The sequence below is a fragment of the Rhinopithecus bieti genome, unplaced genomic scaffold (genome assembly GCF_001698545.2).
Source record: "Rhinopithecus bieti isolate Rb0 unplaced genomic scaffold, ASM169854v2 scaffold_12049, whole genome shotgun sequence".
In the NCBI taxonomy this organism is placed as follows: Eukaryota; Metazoa; Chordata; class Mammalia; order Primates; family Cercopithecidae; genus Rhinopithecus; species Rhinopithecus bieti.
The window spans coordinates 3,598,349-3,606,081 of NW_016807278.1; positions in this window are offsets into that span (position 1 = coordinate 3,598,349).

A 7,733-nucleotide genomic window follows, 5' to 3' on the forward strand; every position below is an offset into this window, starting at 1 on the left:
GAGACAGCTTCTCACTCTGTCACCCAGGCTAGAGTGCAGTGGCACGATCTCAGATCAGTGTGGCCTCGACCTCCTGGGCTCAAGCGATCCTCCCACCTCAGCCTCCCAAGTAGCTGGGACCACAGGTGCACACCCCCTTACCTGGCTAATGATTTTTTAATTTTAAAAAACTTTAGTAGAGACCAGGTCTCACTATGTTGCCCAGGCTGGTCTCTAACTCCTGAGATCAAGCAATTCTTCCACCTCAGCCTCCCAAAGTGCTGGGATTACAAGTGTGAGCCACTGCACCCAGCCACAATTTCTTATAAAGTTAACATACACTTACCACAAGATCCAACAATTCCACTACTAGATAGGCACCCAAGACAAATGAAAATACGTATCCACAAAGACTTTTTTGTTTTGTTTTGTTTTTTTTTTTGAGACAGAGTCTCGCTCTATCACCTAGGCTGGAGTACAGTGGCGCAATCTCAGCTCACTGCGACCTCTGCCTCCTGGGTTCAAGCAATTCTCCTTGCCTCAGCCTCTTGAGCAGCTGGGATTACAGGAGCCCACCACCACGCCTGGCTGATTTCTGTATTTTTTAGTAGAGACAGGGTTTCGCCATGTTGGCCAGTCTGGTCTTGAACTCGTGACCTCAGGTGATCCACTCACCTTGGCCACCCAAAGTGCTGGGATTACAAGCGTGAGCCACCGTGCCCAGCCGCATCCACAAAGACTTGTACACAAATGTTGAAGGAAGCTTTCTTCATCACAGCCCCAAACTGAAAACAATCAAAACTTCCACCAACAGATGAATGAATAAACAAACTGTGGTATAGCTACACAATGGAATCTACTCGACGATAAAAAGAAACAAACTACTGATACATGCAACAACTGAGGAAAGCCACACACAAAAGAGCCCATATTCTACGCGTTCATTTACATAAAAATCTCAAATTTGCAAAACTATTCAATAGTGACAGAAACCAGATCAGTGGTTGCCTGGGGCCAGTAGCTGTGGAGAGACTGGCTGCAATGATGCAGGAGGGAACTTTTACAGAAATGTTTTATATCTAGATTGTAGTGCTGTTTACATGGATTTATATACATATTTGTCAAAACTCATTGAACTATATACTTGAATCTGGTATATTTTGGCCAGGTGTGGTGGCTTATGTCTATAATCCCAGGGCTTTGGGAGGCCAAGGAGGGAGGATTGCTTGAGGCCAGGAGTTCAAGACTAACCTGGGCAATATAGCAAGACCCCTTCATACAAAAAAAAAAAAAAAGAAAGAAAGAAAATTAGTTGGGTATGGTGGCATATACCTGTAGTCCTAAGTACTCAGGAGGCTGAGGCAGGAGGATGGCTTGCGGCAAGGAAGTGAGGCTGCAGTGAGCTATAGTCATACCACTGCACTCCAGCCTCGCTGACAGAGTGAGATGCTGTCTCCAATGAAATAAAATAAAAATGATGCATTTTTATTTCCTATTTTATTTTATATTTAACTCAATAAAGTTAATCTAAAAAGAAAGGCAGTGCTGCTTTGTCCTACACTGAGGGTTTGTAGTTTGAGGCTGTTTTTTGTGTCTCATCCTTTTATCCCTTCAGTATATTTCTTTTATTTTATTATTTTATTTTATTTTATTTTATTTTGAGAATGAATCTCACTCTGCCTCCCAGACTGGAGAGCAGTGGCGAGATCTTGGCTCACTACAACCTCTGCCTTTAGGGTTCAAGTGATTCTCCTGCCTCAGCCTCCCAAGTAGCTGGAATTACAGGTGTCTACCACCAGACCTGGCTAATTTTTATATTTTTAGTAGAGACAGGAGTTTCACCATGTTGACCAGGCTGCTCTCGAATCCCTGACCTCGGGTGATCCACTCACCTCGGCCTCCCAAAGTGTTGGGATTATAGGCATGAGCCACTGTGCCTGGCCTTTCCACGTATTTCTAACATCTTTTACTCCACAGCCATCTCATAGCAGGGGCTCCTTCCTCTGTGAAAGATCTCTTTTCCAGCATGTCCTCCCCAGTCCCCAGGTCCTCAGCCAGGACCTTTCTCCGTCAGCCTCCACAATCCAGAGCTCCTGTATCCCCTCCCAGCGAGCTCTATGGATAAGCTGTCTGCGCTTCCCTGGGTGAGGGCTCAGGGCCAAAGCTGAGCAGACAGCAAATTGTGTTTAGCTGATGCAGAATTGGCCCTCAACTAAACACATCATCAGCCTCACCAGCTCTTGCTGGGTCTTGGCAAGAGCGAGAGACTACACGCAGAGTCTCTGGCACCCTCGCCTTCCTACCTTAACACTTCTCATCTTGTAGAGCACCAGGGCCAGCTTTTCCCTGGCCTGTGCATGAGGTTCCACAAATCCGGCCTAGGCCTCTTGGTCTCTACCTTACCCTGAATTCCATCCTCTTTTCAGATCCTAGCTCGCTCTGACACAAGTTCTCTCCCTCCCCTAAGACATCATTCCATCTAAGGAATTCCAAGTAGAGACTTTGAAAACAGAGAAATCCAGGGTGGTGGCGATTCTGGCATAGGCCTCCTGATAACCCACTTCGAGGGGGGCCCCAGCTGAATGCCTATTAGAATTCCTTGAGAAAGAAAACCTGGGCTGCCAGAATTTCTCCCCCACCAAGTGGGGTACTCTTGGCGAGGCTCGATGAGCTCATTGCTCACATTACTGATGGGCTTACCCTTGCTGCCACTCAGTGCCTCCCTGGGGATAAAATGCATGAATACTTTGGGGCATAGGGAGCAATCCTAGCCAAATAGAGAGAAAGGGTGCCAGGAAAGCCAGGGAGCTTGGTTAGGACCTCAGGTCCGCATTTGTTTCTAGAGTCTTCTTTACATCCCTGTTCCAGGGAAAGACTGAGGCATGGAATTCAGATGCACAGCAAAGGCCACAGGACTCCTGACCAGGGACTGTGGGGATCTGGACAGTAGCATCCTTAGGGGAGCTATAGCTCTTTGCCCTGGCTTCTTGACCTCCTGCTTTTGGAAGGCAAAGAGGATACAACTACCCTGGTCATGGGAATGGCTGGACCCCTCCGACTTGGAGACAATGGCTTGGCCAGAGCACGTGGGCGAGCCTAGGAGGCTGGCTCGGGTCTGTGGCTTCCTGGGAGGAAGTGAGGCATTGTTTTTTGGGCTGTGTGGGCCTGCTGGAATTCCAGCACAATACAGGGAGCGGTGGGTGCCAGGTCTAGCCCACCGACAATCGGGAACTTGTTTATTGCTTTAATGACCCCATGTTGGATCCACCTGGAAATAGACCTGCTAATGAGCAGAGACAGAGCTGGCACAGCCCCAAGGGAAGCCTGTCAGGCCAGCTACCCTGGAGGCGCTATGGGTGTGTGGTCTGAGACTAGGAGAGCTGGGAAGTGGAGACCTGGGTTCTGTCTGGGAAAACCACAGGGAGATCTCATGCTTCTCCACTGCTATCCACCTCTTGTTATGGGTTACAAGAAGGTGAAGTGGGGGAGGGGGTGTGGGGCTGAGAATTCAAGGCATAGTCCATCTGCCCATTCCAGCCTTTGCTCCCAACTGCTGGTGGCCTTGGACAAGCTGTCTACACTTTCTGGGCCTTATGTCCTCATCTTTCAGGAAGGGATACCAACATCATTCCTGCTGTCTCCCCACTTCCCCAGGGTGTTGGAAGGATAAGGTAAGATCAGACACAGTAACTGCTTTGAACTCCTTGGAAGAAAAAAACCCTTTTAGACATCAAGGCTTTACACTGTTTGCTTCTTTCCCCTGTGGCTGGAGCCTGGGAGCTTGGAGAGGGATGGAGTGTCTGGGACTTGGTTTTCCTAGACTGTTCACCAGACACCTGCCAGGGACTGAGACGAAATTAAAACTTTCTCTGCATCAAGGACATCTGAGAGCCAAGAGCGGGCACCTGGGAGGGGGCAATAATGTAATGTGTTGGAGCCAGCCCATGACAGCTCACAGGAGCTCAGGAATGTTAAATCCACTGGTAGCTTGCAATTGGCTATTGTAGGAGTTTTTATTTCATAGATATCAGCAAACTCTACAAATTAAGGCTTGCTTTCTTCATTTGCTTCCTTCCTTCCTTCCTTTCTCCTTCCTTCCTTCTTCCTTCTTTCCTTTCTCCTTCCTTCCTTCTTCCTTTGTTCCTTTCTCCTTCCTTCTCTCTCTCTCTTTCTCTTTCTTTCTTTCTTTCTTTTTCTTTCTTTCTTTCTTCCTTTTTTTCTTTCTTTCTCTCTCTCTTTCTCTCTCTCTCTCTCTTTCTCTCTTTCTCTCTTTCTCTCTTTCTCTCTTTCTCTCTTTCTCTCTTTCTCTCTTTCTCTCTTTCTCTCTTTCTCTCTTTCTCTCTTTCTCTCTTTCTCTCTTTCTCTCTTTCTCTCTTTCTCTCTTTCTCTCTTTCTCTCTTTCTCTCTTTCTCTCTTTCTCTCTTTCTCTCTTTCTCTCTTTCTCTCTTTCTCTCTTTCTCTCTTTCTCTCTTTCTCTCTTTCTCTCTTTCTCTCTTTCTCTCTTTCTCTCTTTCTCTCTTTCTCTCTTTCTCTCTTTCTCTCTTTCTCTCTTTCTCTCTTTCTCTCTTTCTCTCTTTCTCTCTTTCTCTCTTTCTCTCTTTCTCTCTTTCTCTCTTTCTCTCTTTCTCTCTTTCTCTCTTTCTCTCTTTCTCTCTTTCTCTCTTTCTCTCTTTCTCTCTTTCTCTCTTTCTCTCTTTCTCTCTTTCTCTCTTTCTCTCTTTCTCTCTTTCTTTCTTTCTTTCTTTCTTTCTTTCTCCCTCTCTCTCTCTTTCTCTCTCTTTTTCTTGAGAGCTGGGACAGGATGTGTAGAAGACTGTGGCCCCACACTCCCTACCCAGGTCTCACCAAGCAGTCCCAAACAGGTGTGGCTTATTTGCCCTTTGAACACAGACCCCAGGAGATTGGAGGCCTCAGCAGTTGAGAAAATGGCCTCACTCCACGCAATAGTGGGAAAGGAGTGGCCGTGAGATAGATGGAGGGTGCTGGAATCCAGTCCTAGGAAGAATTGGTCTCTGCTGTAACATACTGAGTTCTGAAGGTCAGGAAGCCAAACCGAAGCTCCAGCCAGGTGCTGAGTGTTTCTTTGCCCTGGTTCAAACACAGCAGTGAGTGGAGGGTCTGGGGTTGGAAGATGAAGGGAATGGGGTGAGACCATGAGGTGAACGTATCAGGCATCTATGAGGACACTCTCATAGGAGCAGAACTCAGACATCCTAGGAAGTATTTAAGGAACTGCTTGCTTGCTTGTGTTTGGGAGGTTTGTTTTTAATCCAAGAAGTTTCTTTACAGGCTGAAAAGAGGTGGCCATCATCGATTCTGCTGAAGGCCTCTGGCATGGCAGGCCAGGGAGTGGGGGTGGGGGGCTGACACTGTGAGGCAGAAGGAGGAAGCTGCCAGTGACGTGGGATAGGTCAAGGCGACAGCTCTGGCCCCAGAAGCCAGGATACCCGGGTTCTAGTTCTGGCTGTGCCAGGCGATACAGGGCAAATCACTCCCTCTCTCGCATCTCATCTGTACTCTGCAATCATCCACAGGTGATCTCTAGGCACCCTGGCAGCATTGATGTTCTCTGACAGTTTATCTTTACTGCTCTTTGGTTTCTCTCATCAATGCCCCTACACCTATGGGGCGGCACATAAGGGCTTGAGGTCTTGTTATTGACTGAAAGTTTGTGTCTCCACCCCCTAAATTCATGTGTTGAAACTTCGATCCCCAGTGTGATGGTATTAGGAGATGGGGCCTTTGGGAGGTGATTAGGTTTAGATGAGGTCATGAGGGAGAGCCTCTAGGATTGGATTAGTGTTCTTATAAGAAGAGCCAGAGGCTGAGCGCAGTGGCTCACACCTGTAATCTCAGCACTTTGGGAGGCCGAGGTGGGTAGATCACCTGAGGTCCGGAGTTCGAGACCAGTCTGGCCAACAGGGTGAAACCCCATCTCTACAAAAGTATAAAAATTAGCTGGGGTTGATGGTGGGTGCTTGTAATCCTAGCCATTCAGGAGGCTGAGGCAGAAGAATCACTTGAACTTGGGAGGTGGAAGTTGTAGTGAGCTGGGATTGTGCCATTGCACTCCAGCCTGGGTGAGAGAGTGGGACTCTGTCTCAAAAAAAAAAAAAGAAAGAAAGAAAGAAGAGCCAGAGACCAGAGCCCTTTCTCCCTCTCTCCTTCATGATGTGAGGACACAGCAAGGAGGCACAGTTTCTATCTGCAAGCCAGGAAGTAGGCCCTCACCAGAAACCAAATCTACTGGCTCCTTCATCTTGAACTTCCCAACTCCAGAGCTGCGAGGAATAAATGTCTGCTGTTTAAGCCACCTAGTCTATAGTATTATTTTTGACAGGTGTGCTTCCCTGTTCCTAGGAGATTTCTGCATGCAGCATAGCCCGTCTTTCACAGTTAAAGGCATTTGCTCTGGAGCTCAGGCAGTCCTGGTCTCAAATCTTGACCCTTGCCTCTTGCTAGCTGTGTAACCTAAGGTAATATGGTTTGGCTGTGTCCCCACCCAAATCTCAAATTGTAGTTCCCATAATTCCCACGTGTCATGGGAGGGACCCAATGGGAGGTAATTGAATCATGGGGATGGCTTTTTTCTGTGCTGTTCTCATGATAGTGAATAAATCTCTCACAAGATCTGATGGTTTTCTAAAGGGGAGTTCCCCTGCACATGCTCTCTCTTGTCTGCCACCCTGTAAGATGTGCCTTTCTCCTCTTTCACCTTCCACCTTGATTGTGAAGCTTCCCTAGCCATGTGGAACTGTGAGTCCATTAAACTTTTTTTTTTTTTTTAAATAAATTACCCAGTCTCAGGTATTAGCAGCATGAGAATAGACTAACATGTAGGGCATATTCACTTCTCTGCTTCTCCTGCCTTACCTGAAAAATAAGAGTGGTCAGAGTGCCCACTACCCAGGGTTCCTGGAGGACCAAGTAAGATAATTGGTGTAAATCCTTGGCACAGATTTGGGACACAGCAGGTGTGCAGCCACGTTGGCTGTGGTTATTCCATCATTCTGAGGACGCCACCACTCTGCTTTCTAGGGGAAGGTGGAGTGGCAGTCCCAGGAAGGACCTGCTGCCTAAGAGAGGTGGGGGACCTGGAATCCTGTCACCAGGGGAGGCTGTGTGTCTCCAGGCAGTCCTACCAGGGGATTTAAACCCAGCAAGTGAGAGTCACAACCCCCCAGAGGAGCCCCATTTTGTCACAGTGAAGCTGCATAACTGATCTGAAGGGGAGAGCCAGGGAACCCAGGTTCTGACTCGGACTTGGCAAGTCCCTTAGCTGTGCTCGTTCTTACTTCTCTTGTTTATGAAGTCGGGCTCATCTCTGTCCTGCCTCATAGCCCAGGACAAATGAGGTCATGCTGACAAGCAAAATGAAATCAGTAAAAATTTTTTAAAGGACTCTACAAAAATAAAACGAATTGGCCGGGCGCCGTGGCTCAAGCCTGTAATCCCAGCACTTTGGGAGGCCGAGACGGGCGGATCACGAGGTCAGGAGATCGAGACCATCCTGGCTAACACGGTGAAACCCCGTCTCTACTAAAAAATACAAAAATCTAGCTGGGCGAGGTGGCGGGCGCCTGTAGTCCCAGCTACTCGGGAGGCTGAGGCAGGAGAATGGCGTGAACCCGGGAGGTGGAGCTTGCAGTGAGCTAAGATCCGGCCACTGCACTCCAGCCTGGGGGACAGAGCGAGACTCCGTCTCAAAAAAAAATAAATAAATAAATAAATAAATAAATAAATAAATAAAATAA